Below are 10,773 nucleotides of genomic sequence, written 5' to 3'. Positions count from 1 at the left end.
ACTTTGCACTTAAAACCAATTTATTTGGGGGCACTATTTCTTGCACTGGAGTTAAAAGTAAAAATACCAGTAGGGTATTTCATCTGAGAGAGAAGCAGGTGGTAACAAGAAATGTGGCTGGTCTTAAGTTTCACAATACTTAATGTTGGAACCTCTATAGTCTCTTTTACTCAAAAGGGAAACCATATGAAAAAGTGTTCTACAACATTCTTTCTTTATGCCATTGTAAAGTCACTTGTTATTTGAAGAGCTTAATGGGTGATTATGGAGGAAGGGCAGCCAAAGAATTAAGGACTATTTCCCTAAGACTAAGGTCCCTCTGTTCTAATCCTCTCCTCTGTGTCTGTAGAAACAGGTAAGCAGTGCTTGAAAAAAGCCCTCCCTGGTTAGGGAGGCAAACATCCTTTGATCACTGGCTTTATGTATTTTCTTTTATTTATATTGATACTGTAAAATCAATTTACAGTATGATGTTAGTTTCAAGTATACAGTATGCAGATTCAGTTATACACACACACACATTCTTTTTCAAAATCTTTTCCCTTATAGGTTATTACAAAATACTGAGTATAGTTCCCTGTGCTATATAGTAGGTCCTTGTTTATATAGGTCATATTTATAAACAGTAGTAGGTATCTGTTAATCCTAATCTCCTAATTTATCCTTCCTCCCTTTTCCCTTTGGGGCTTCCCTGGTGGCTCATGTGGTAAAGACTCTGCCTGCAAATTGCAGGAGACCCAGGTTCAGTCCCTGGATGGGGAAGATTCCCTGCGGAAGGGAATCTTCCCTCACTCCAGTATTCTTGCCTGGAGATTTTAATGGACTGAGCAGCCTAGCAGGCCACAGTCCATGGGGTTGCAAAGAGTCGGACATGACTGAGTGACTAAACCTCCACCACCTCTCCCCTTTGGTAGCCATAGGTTTGTTTTTGTCAACAAAAAAAGATGCACAACTTGAGAGTTGCATGTGAAGTTTTATGTGGGGCAAAATGAGGACTGCAGCCCTGGAGGCAGCACCTCAGACAGCTCTGAGAGACTGCTCCGAAGAGGTAGTGGGGGAAGATCAATATATAAGGTTTTGGAGAAGGCCAAGTTCAGAACCATTAAGCACTCATTTTACAAAAGGTTTTCTGTTAGTAGTGAGGGTCTGATGTCACCATGAAGGGATTTAGTGCTTTTCTAGATTATAAGGAGATGCAAGGACTGAGATCATAACACGAAAGTGAAAGTTGCTCAGTCGTATCCGACTCTTTGCGACCCCATAAACTATACAGTCCACGGAATTCTCTAGGCCTCTCAGTATCTCTCGGATACTGGAGTGGGTAGCCATTCCCTTTTCCAGGGCATCTTCCCAACCCAAGGATCGAACCCAGGTCTCCCACATTGCAGGCAGATGCTTTACCCTCTGAGCAACTGGGGCAGTCCATCTCTGCAGAGGCAAATGGCAAATGCCCTTGCTGTTCATTGTCAATGCTCTTGGCAAGTGCCAATTTGTAGTTGACATTTTCTATGTCTAGTTTTGTGTATTTGCTTCATAGAAAATGCTAGTGAGTAGATAAAGTGCTTTGGGATTTACAGGATAGGTGGGGAAATTCCTGTCTGTGAAAGGGAGGAGGGAGTTGGGAATGAGAACTATTCAGGTAGAGGATAAGATTTGTTTTTTATCCGTCTTTTATCTTGGGCAAAAATGTTCCCAGTGTGGTGCCAAGGCCAGGTTGCTCCTTGCATTTCAGGTCCACTGTTTCGTGGTAAACACACGTTGGCTCAGGTTTCCAGCTCTCCTCTTACAGGACATAAAGAGGAGCATGAAATAGGGGACCAGGTAAGTTGTTTTCTTCCATTTACTCAGCATGTAGGAATACAGTGAATTAAAAATCTAGGCTCTGAAAGTCACCGCCCAGATCTGTGATCTATCCAAGAAAGGCGGCGATGAAGGCGCTCAGGGCGCAATGCAGCCCCTGCTCAAAGGAAAATCTGTTAAGTCTTTGCACCTCCAGACATGCTGCCTCTACTGACACCTTGAACCACAGCATGAGACAGGTCCTCAGGCAGCACGTGCTCTTCAGAAAAATCAGGTGTTAAACCAAGGTTTCTCCACTCGCTGTTACTAACACTTTAGGATGAGCAACTGCCTGTTATGGGGCTGTTCTGTGTGCATTGTAGGAGGTTTAGCAGTAACCCTAATCTTTATTAGTTACATTAGTTAAATCTAAAGATGCCTGATCTTGATCTATTAGTAGCACTTCTCCCCTTATGGGTTTCCCCCAAAGCCTGGAGATATTGCCACATGTCTTCTTGACTCAGAAGAGCCCTTGCTTGAGAACCACTGACTGAAACCAAGTCCTTTCTGGGCTGTGTGAAGGCTGCGATTGTAATAACGGCAGTGGAAGCTGCAGCGGGGGGAGGCAGAAAGGGAGAAAGAGGAAGTAAATATGCACATGTCAACATTTTCCTTTGATTAAAAATTATTAATGTATTTAAGAAAGAAAAGCTATCTGCTTCCATATGTAATATTGCCTGTCTAACCTTTAGCTTGCAATTCATAGAAGAGATCTTGTGAACAAATTGCAGCAATTCAGTCCTTTGCCCAATACTTAGCTGTCCTGCTGAATTGATCAAATTCTCTATAGAAGTCTCTGTGGGTTTGCATTAATTCAGTGGCCCTGAACTAGAGCTAGTCAAAAAGATGTCAGGCAAAGGTGGCTAGGGGAACGCTGCGGTGACATGACTGTGACCACGCTTCTGCTTCATTCATGTTGGTCCACAGGTATTATTTGGGGTCGTAATTCTCTTTTCACTGTTTAGGAGGAAAGGCTGGGGAACTGGGAAGGTGCTTGGCCTCGGTGGGTGATATGAGAGGTACTGAGAGGGGAGCTGTGGGTGAGCTTTGGAGGTGAGATGAGGTCTACATAATAATCTACCCTATATGTCTCAATAACAATAGATATGAAAAGCTGAACACATATTGAGGTTTTTGTAAGCCTACTCATTTAGGTGACATGAGTCCATTTCATTGCAAGCAATTCTACAGCAAATCCTTTAGTAAAAATCGGTAGTTGCTGAATCATTTATCTTTTTGATGAATATTTCCATAATGCAGGTTATGCCTCACTGAAGCAAAATATGTAGGCAATTGAAAATGACAGTGAAATTCATTTTACATCCCAGGAAGTCTAGCTTTATTAAAAATTATTCACTCCTTTTAGAGAGTAAAGCAATTTTTATTTTCATGAATATAATGTTGAAAATTAATTACATTTGTCACAAACTGCACCTTTAACATCTACTTCCAAGTTAATTTGTCTATAATCTAAACAGCTAGTGGCATCCATAATAGTTTATGTTAACAATTTTCTGAACTCCAGAGCTTTAAATTGCTTAGTCATTAATTCCCCAAGTGTGGGTTAAAAAAAACAAACAACCTTTCAAGAGCATGCATCTTAAAAATGTAAGATGTTAGATGAACAACTAAAAATGAGACTAAAAACATCAGCAAATTGGATTTTATAATGTATTGGGATATAACAGATATAACGTGTTGGGTACCACATGGTGCATATCTACAAATTTTGGAAAAGCCTCCATTCTTAAGATTAATAGCACTATCAGCCAGTTACAGCATTATTTCATTAAAGAAGAATTCCTTTAAAAATCTTCTAAATAAACAAATCTGATGGAAGACCAAACTGAGGAGACCTGAAGTCTCATTGATGTAAGCTTTTGCCTCCCATTTCTATGGTAACCTGTGATCTATATTCTAACCACACCTTTGAAAGGTTTGTTTTCTCCATCATGAAAATTTAGCTAGGAGCACTGAAAGTACCAAACATTAATTGTTAGGTTTTTTTTTTTTAATTGAAAAAAGGAAAAGATATAAGATAACATCCAAAGACTTACCACGCAAACACAATAGAAACATATATTTACTTATTTGGGGATGAGTTTACATGACTGGAAGATCACAGGGATAAAAACTGAATGCTAAATGAAATAACTATGCAGATACCCTAACAAATATATTCCGTACATGTTATGAGCATAAAATTGTAAATGCTCTTTTAATTGAATAGGGTTAAAACTTAAAGACTTGCTCATAACAGTTCAAAAAAAATGATAGGCCAGTAATTTTCAACCTGGAGGGATTTTTGCCTCCCAGGGGACATTTAGCAATGACAACCAACATTTTGGTTGTCACAAGTGGTGGTGGTGGGGGTGATAGGTGTGTGTGTGTTTGTGTGTGTGTTACTGGTAACTAGTGGATGGATAGAGGTCAATAATGATGATGAACAACCTACACTACACTGGACAGATCCACCCAATCCCCACCCCCATCAGAAAATTATCTGTCCAAAACAGGAGACTGAGAAACCCTACATCTAACTTCATAAATAATGTGCTGGAATGAGGGACATATACTGATCATAGAAAATTATTGAACATTTATGTTCAAACAAGTAAAATGCTTTCATTTGTAATTTTCTTCCCTGTTTTTGTACCATATTTACTTCTTTGGCTCTGTGATAAAGAATCCTACGAATACGGAAGCTGCAGGAGATGTGGGTTCGATCCCTGGGTCAGGAAGATCCCCTAGGAGGAGGAAATGACAACCCACTCCTGTATTCTAGCCTGGAATATTCCGTGGGCAGAGGAGCCTGGTAGGCTACAGTCCAAAGGTTAAAAAGAGCTGGACAGGACTTAGCGACTGAGCGCACACACACACATTGTTATTTCATTTAAATGGGAAACAGACAAAAGAAAAAAATGAAAAAGAGCAAAATTCCCTTGCCTCTTTGGCTTTCATAGGTGAATATTTCCAGCTTTCACGCCTTCGTCTAATTTGGCGTGACCCGCATAAACTGTAAATATCAGTACAGTCGGGGAGCCTTGTTCCACTGCAAAACTTTGAGGCTTGTATGGGGTTGACACTGTCACCCAGCTTAATTTAAATATAGCAATTAAATTCTGGTAAGTTTTTTCCTTGTTAATCGGAAATGGACTTACCTTTTCCCACTTGAATGCGGATGCACTTGCCTTTGGCGTCTGCCTCCTTGTAACATATGGTTACACTGTGTCATTCCGGCTTTGGATACATTCCTATCCTCGAATCCTCGCCCAGGTCAAGAGGGCAGAACCATCCTAGAGAAGCAGGAGCGGCATACTTTGGTTTTCTTTGCTGCGATGTGGGCGAGCCGGAAAGCAATCCAGATACCGCCAGAGGGCGCCCAAATGCCGCAAATGAAAGTTCCAAAGCCTCAGAAGGGTTTTGCAGGGAGGGTAAAATTGGCTTTTGTCTAATGAAAAGAGCTATACCGTTCTAAGCGATGTCGTGTTACGTTATTTTTCGCATTTGCTTCTTGTCAACAGATAAGCAAGGTGAGCATATATCCCCACCCTGGTGGTTATTTTGTATTCCTGTGATAAAGTGGCAGCCGCCCCCCACCCCCCCCTGCCCCGGACACCCCACACTCCGCAGTTGGCCACGGTTTTAACCTGTGCGTTTCTGAGCTTGCACTGTGCGGCTTGTCTCGGCTAACTCGCTCTTCCTGAGAACTGGTGCCTCCGTTAAAGCACAGACATCAAAAAAACAAAAACAAAAAACCGACGGCTCCGTGCCTAGGGCTCTGGTCTTTCCTCCTTCTTCTCCCAAGTCCCGAGAGCATCCTCGCAGGGGCGACGCCGCGCGCCCGGCCGGCTGGACCTCCGCGCCGCGCTGGTCCAAAGCCGCAGCCTGCCGGGGCGCAGCACACTTGGTGCACCCGGGCGCCGCCCAGGCGTGCCTGCCCTGGGAGACCACTGTCCACCCTCGGGCGTCGGTCCTGATGACCCAAAGGGAGCCACCAGGTCAACCCCTCTCCCGAACCTCACTGCCTGCCCGGGTATCAGAATTTCAGCCAGACATCGCGAGCGTTCGGATGGGATGCTGAGAAAGGGTAGCAAGGGGCAGGGGGCGTCAGGCACCACCTCGAGGCGGCCCCTCAAGGTCTGAGCGAGAGCCCGAGACCTTCTTACCCAACCGTTCCAAACAGAATAGACACAGAGAGAGAGGTGGGCGCAATGGAGAGCGAGAGTGTGTGTGTGTGTGTGTGTGCCCCAAAACATCGCCGGCGCTGCCGGGGGAGGGGAGGCGACGGAGATGGGGGGCCAGGGACTGGAGAGGAGTGGAGGGGAGGTGGATTGGGAGTGGGCTAGAAGGAAGGAGGGGTCCGGGGATGGAGGGAAGGGGAGGGGGCGAGGAGGGGAACCAGCCCTTTGGAGAAGGGAGGCGGGGGTACCCGGGCGGGCGGGGCTGGGGGACCGCGGGGAGCGGACGGGAGGCGGGCGGGGCCCCGAGAGGGACGGGAGGGGAGGGGCGTGCGGGGGGCGGGGCGAGCGGGGGGCGGGCGGGCGCGCGGGGGGAGGGCGCAGGGCAGGAAGGGGAGGGGGAGCGCGCGCGCGAGAAATGCAGAGGCTGCGGCGGCGGCGGCGAGGGCAGTAGCGGCAGCGGCGAGGGCGGCGGCGGCAGCAGCGCGACAGCTCGCTCCTCGCTCCGGGCTCCCCGCCGTCGAGCCGGGGAGAGAGCCTCCCGCCCAGCGGCCAGGCACCCGGCCGGACGACGCCCAGCGACCCGGGTCCCTCCGCGGCACCGCGTTCACCTCGGGGCGGCCACAGGCACCCAGACCCGGTAAGGAGGCGCGCCCCGGTGGCCCCCGCAGCCGCCGCGAACCCGGGGTGCCGGCCACCCCGGGGGCCTCCGTTTCCTTCTGCCCCCACCGCCACCCCCTCTCTTTCCTCCTCTGCACCCGCCCCACCCCCCCCGAGGCCCTTTGTTCTCTGTCCGCGCCGCGGCCCGGGATGGGGGGTGTGGGGAGGGGGAGTGGTGCGGGGCCCCCGATTAGACGGCGCTGGTCGTGGGGGGTGGGGATCCCTTGGGGAGGGCTCCGTCGCGCCGCGGGGAACTGGGGAGATGGGGGGGCGGCCTCCCGAGGTGGGTGGCTGCAGCCACTCGCAGGGTGGGGAAGCTGGGGGGATGGGGGGGCTGGTGAGCCTGCTAAACAGAGTTGGTGGTGGGTAGCTGGACTGGAGGAAAGCAGCTAGTGCAGCAGGAGATTGCCGAACGTGAAGCCTTTGCGGTGCACTGAGTCCCGAAGAGACGATTTTGTGAGTCTGGTGGGAGAGGCTGTCACCCGCGCGGCTCATCGCCGGGAAGAAGGCGCTGGGTGCGGGGGTCGCAGCGGCAGAAGACGAAGGGTAGGGGTGGGGTGGGGCGGGAGTGTTAAGGGGGAGAAGGGATACGGGGGGACGTGGTGTGATCAGAAGGAAGGAGGTGGCTTTTTGGTTCAGCAAATGGGTTTCCTTGGCCGCTGGGACTCCTGAATCTTGGCTTGGGGTGGGCGAGGAATGCGAGGTTCACACGACAACGTGCCTCCCGAAGCACCACTGAGCTCATCAGAGCCCCAGCCCCGGACGGGGCCGAGCTGCCTTGCCGTTAACCTGTGGGCTCCATCTGAGCGTTTCCTTGTCTCCAGTACTCAGTTCGGAGAATGCGCTGGGCGCCTCCTCTGGCGGCCCTGGCCCGGAGGGTGTGAGCTTGAACCTGACAGCGCGCGGCCCCTCGCCGCCCAGCCCGGCCGGGAGCGAAGGTTTGGGGTTTAGTAGGTTTTGCCTAAAGCGCTAACACTGAAACCCGACGCCTGGCTCCTGTTCCCCCTTCTTCGCCCAATCGCCTCCTCCCTCCTTCCCCAAAGAATAAAAATTGCAGAATCCTTGGATCCGAGCGCACACACAATGCGTGGCTACAAACCGCATTCTTTTCATGAATATTCATCGAACGCTTGGCTGGGCTCCTTATCTGCTTCCTCAAGAGACATTTCCGCCTTGAAACGAACTCCGTGAACAGTCTTTGCCTGTGTAATTTTCACCCCGCTTAAAATAACGCAGCGCACATGGGTGCATTTTTTAGTACCTGGAACAGGATTGACAACCACGCCTCGGTCTGCCGCGAGGCCACTAGCATATCTGCGGCAGGTTAAAATCAAACACTGTCATAGAGGTGGTCTTCCTGCATTAGGGGTGTGGATCAGCCTCGCAGGGATTACAACCGGGGCTCACAGACCTCAGTACTGCGGGCAAAATGAATGAATCCGGACTGTAATTACCTATTCCTTTGTCTTGGCCTCGCGCATGCGCCGGAGAGCAGGGTGTGGAGGGCCTGGGCCGACCCATCTGATCCTTCCATCACCCACCCACCCACTCCCTTCCCAAGCCCAGGAACAAAGGCGTTTGCCTTAAATGTTGCGTGAAACCCTTGGATACAGATGACAGTTTCCCCCCACCCCGTGCGTGTATTTCTTCTAGGCTATCTCATCTTTTGCCTTCTTAGCTATTTCAGTTGATGAAAAATAAGATTAGCCTTGATGCTGAGGGCAAACTGTGGGGTTTAATGTTTTTGTAACGGAACACTGCTCTTTTCCTTTCTCTTGCTGTTCATTGTTCTTTTTCCTGTAACATATCGCACTGCAGTGATGGTTGCCCTATTAATTTGCATCAGTTAACCGTTTATCTGAAAGGTTTTTGCTTCTGGCCGTTTGATGAAGGGACATTGGTCTCAAAAATGACAGTGGTTTTTGCCCCTGGTGTCACTACGGGAAAAATTAAGACATTTGGCATTTCTTCAAACAAGAGGGCCTACAAAACCCAGAGATGAGAAAATGGTTACTTTGTCAGGATCCTAACGCTGTTTTCTTTTGATTCCTACCTCATTGTTTCATTAGGAAAATCCAAGAAGAACCTCATGAAGATGGAGACCACTGGTAGGGGAGGAAGAAGGCAGATGGGGCTGCTGGGGTGAAGATGGTCTATTAAGTTCTTAATTTTTCTTTTCCATATGTATCGATATATGTCTCCATATATATATGGACATATACACACACATTTGATAGGTTGATGACTGATTTTTCTTTCCAGTGATGCAGACTACGGCCTCTTTTTGGGCCAGTTTGTTCTACCAACTAAAAAGAGACTTAACTGTTGTGTATAAAATGGAGTAAATAATTATATTTTTGCCATGCTACATTACACTTGAAAGAATTTTATGTTTCAGTATTCTCAGTACACCCTGGTAAGACAACACGTGGCAGGAAAATGGAAATTATCTCTTTTGTTCCTGTTAATAAAACTTGATATTGATCAAGTTGAATGTATCAGCACCTTTATTTGATATGGAGGGTAGCTGCCTGCTACCCACTGTCCTCCATAGTATTGGGTGGATTTTTTAGGGTTTAGAGGGCTAGGGGTAGATTTTTTTTCTTTAGGTTATGTTTTTGAGGAACAGATGAGTCGGAGTATAGATCACATGCAATAACGAGTATATACCAATATGCCCCCAATTCGATGAGTCTCAGGTTTTTGAGCAAGACCATTTTTAAATTGAATTATAAACAATCGGTTACCTTATTCTTTTACCCGGCTAGCTTTTTGGCAAGCTTTAGCAGGTGGAGAAAGGGAGCTGAGCCTTTTGACAAAATGTGCCAACAATGACCATATTATCAGTGGCGCCAGTGGCGTATCTCTCCTTAACTGATGCACTTGCTCATTATGCAGGCAGAAGAGAACCTTTTCTCCCCACAGACCACCCTAATTTGAACGTCTGATTTGAATGGAAGAGTCCTACAGGGCTCTGGCTCCTTATCTTTGGAGGCATCCGTTGCAATCTTCCTGGATTTACTAGAACAAACCATATTATAATCTAAGGTGTGACGTAGTCTGTCTCATTAATATTTGTCTTTAAAATATTTTTCATATTAAGGACAATTTCAAACCATTTTCATTCCATAGTCAAAATAAGGGGAATATGAAAAACTTAGGAGATTTGGTCACTGTTAAATGGATGTCTGTAATAGCCACTGTAATTTTGTAAAAAATTACCAAAATCCAAAACCATTTTTAAGGAAAGTAAGGTGTATACATATGTATACACACAACACACACACACACACAATTTGTATATATATATATACACTCATGTTACAAAATAAATTTTATTACTGATATGAAACAAGATAGTTGGTACAGAATATCATTTTATAGTGCTTCATGTTGGTCTTTGGAAAATAATCAGTTTTCTGTTTTTCTCAGTATGTATATAGAAAGGAGAGCCTAGCTAGTCTACTAAGATGCTCATTTCCAATTTTTACCAGTGTACCCCTGAAATAAATGGGTTGCATTGAGCATCTTAGCATGTTCATTTAGGTTCTTAAACATTCACATTAAAGCATTTTAAAAGTTGTAATAAACAAATGCTTATAGTGAACAGAAGATTTATAAAGCTGCTCTGCCTTATTTTTGTTATTGTTTGTAAAATTTTGTTTTGAAAATATTTAAAAAGAGGCCTGTTCACTATTGTTCATCAAACGCAATTGATTTCCTTTGGTGTCTGATTGTGTTAAAAAGAGATGTTCTGAATTGCTTAGGTCTTTATCTTTCTAATATGTAGTTTTAACCTACTACTGTATTTATATCCTCTATCAAAAGATTAACATCTTGATGATTATTTTAGTTGGTAAACTGGAAGCCAGGTACTGTGGAGGTAAATCGGAGCTTGTATATGAGTTGAAGTTCTGGAGGTGGGTGGGGGGATGGGAGCGGAATCTGTTGTTTTATCAAGTTTTCTTAACTCATTGAATCCTTTCCATTTATTCTGACTCTTAAGACTTTGGGTAATACAATGCATTGGGAACTTTACTTTGCAGCTTAAGTCTGGTGGATTAGTATCAGGAAATAACCCAGGCTGTGAATA

The 10,773-nt window shown here is 46.3% G+C and overlaps 1 protein-coding gene across 2 annotated transcripts in view; it reads left to right on the top strand.

Annotated features, from left to right (window-relative positions):
* Window positions 1-6,422: 6,422 nt before the first annotated feature.
* The window catches only part of BASP1 (brain abundant membrane attached signal protein 1), a 53,366-nt gene continuing 49,015 nt past the window's right edge, over window positions 6,423-10,773 (top strand). The window contains exon 1 of one of the 2 annotated variants that reach the window (XM_025270682.3): window positions 6,423-6,660. The gene's annotated coding sequence lies outside the window, so the exon portion shown is untranslated. Of the gene's footprint in view, window positions 6,661-7,116; window positions 7,137-10,773 lie in introns of those variants that run through there. The other variant, XM_006047908.4, reaches the window with a different exon arrangement.

Source organism: Bubalus bubalis, chromosome 19 (assembly GCF_019923935.1).
Source record: "Bubalus bubalis isolate 160015118507 breed Murrah chromosome 19, NDDB_SH_1, whole genome shotgun sequence".
Taxonomy (NCBI): Eukaryota; Metazoa; Chordata; class Mammalia; order Artiodactyla; family Bovidae; genus Bubalus; species Bubalus bubalis.
The sequence above is the reverse complement of the archived record's forward strand: the minus strand, read 5'-3'. Positions and strand labels throughout refer to the sequence as shown.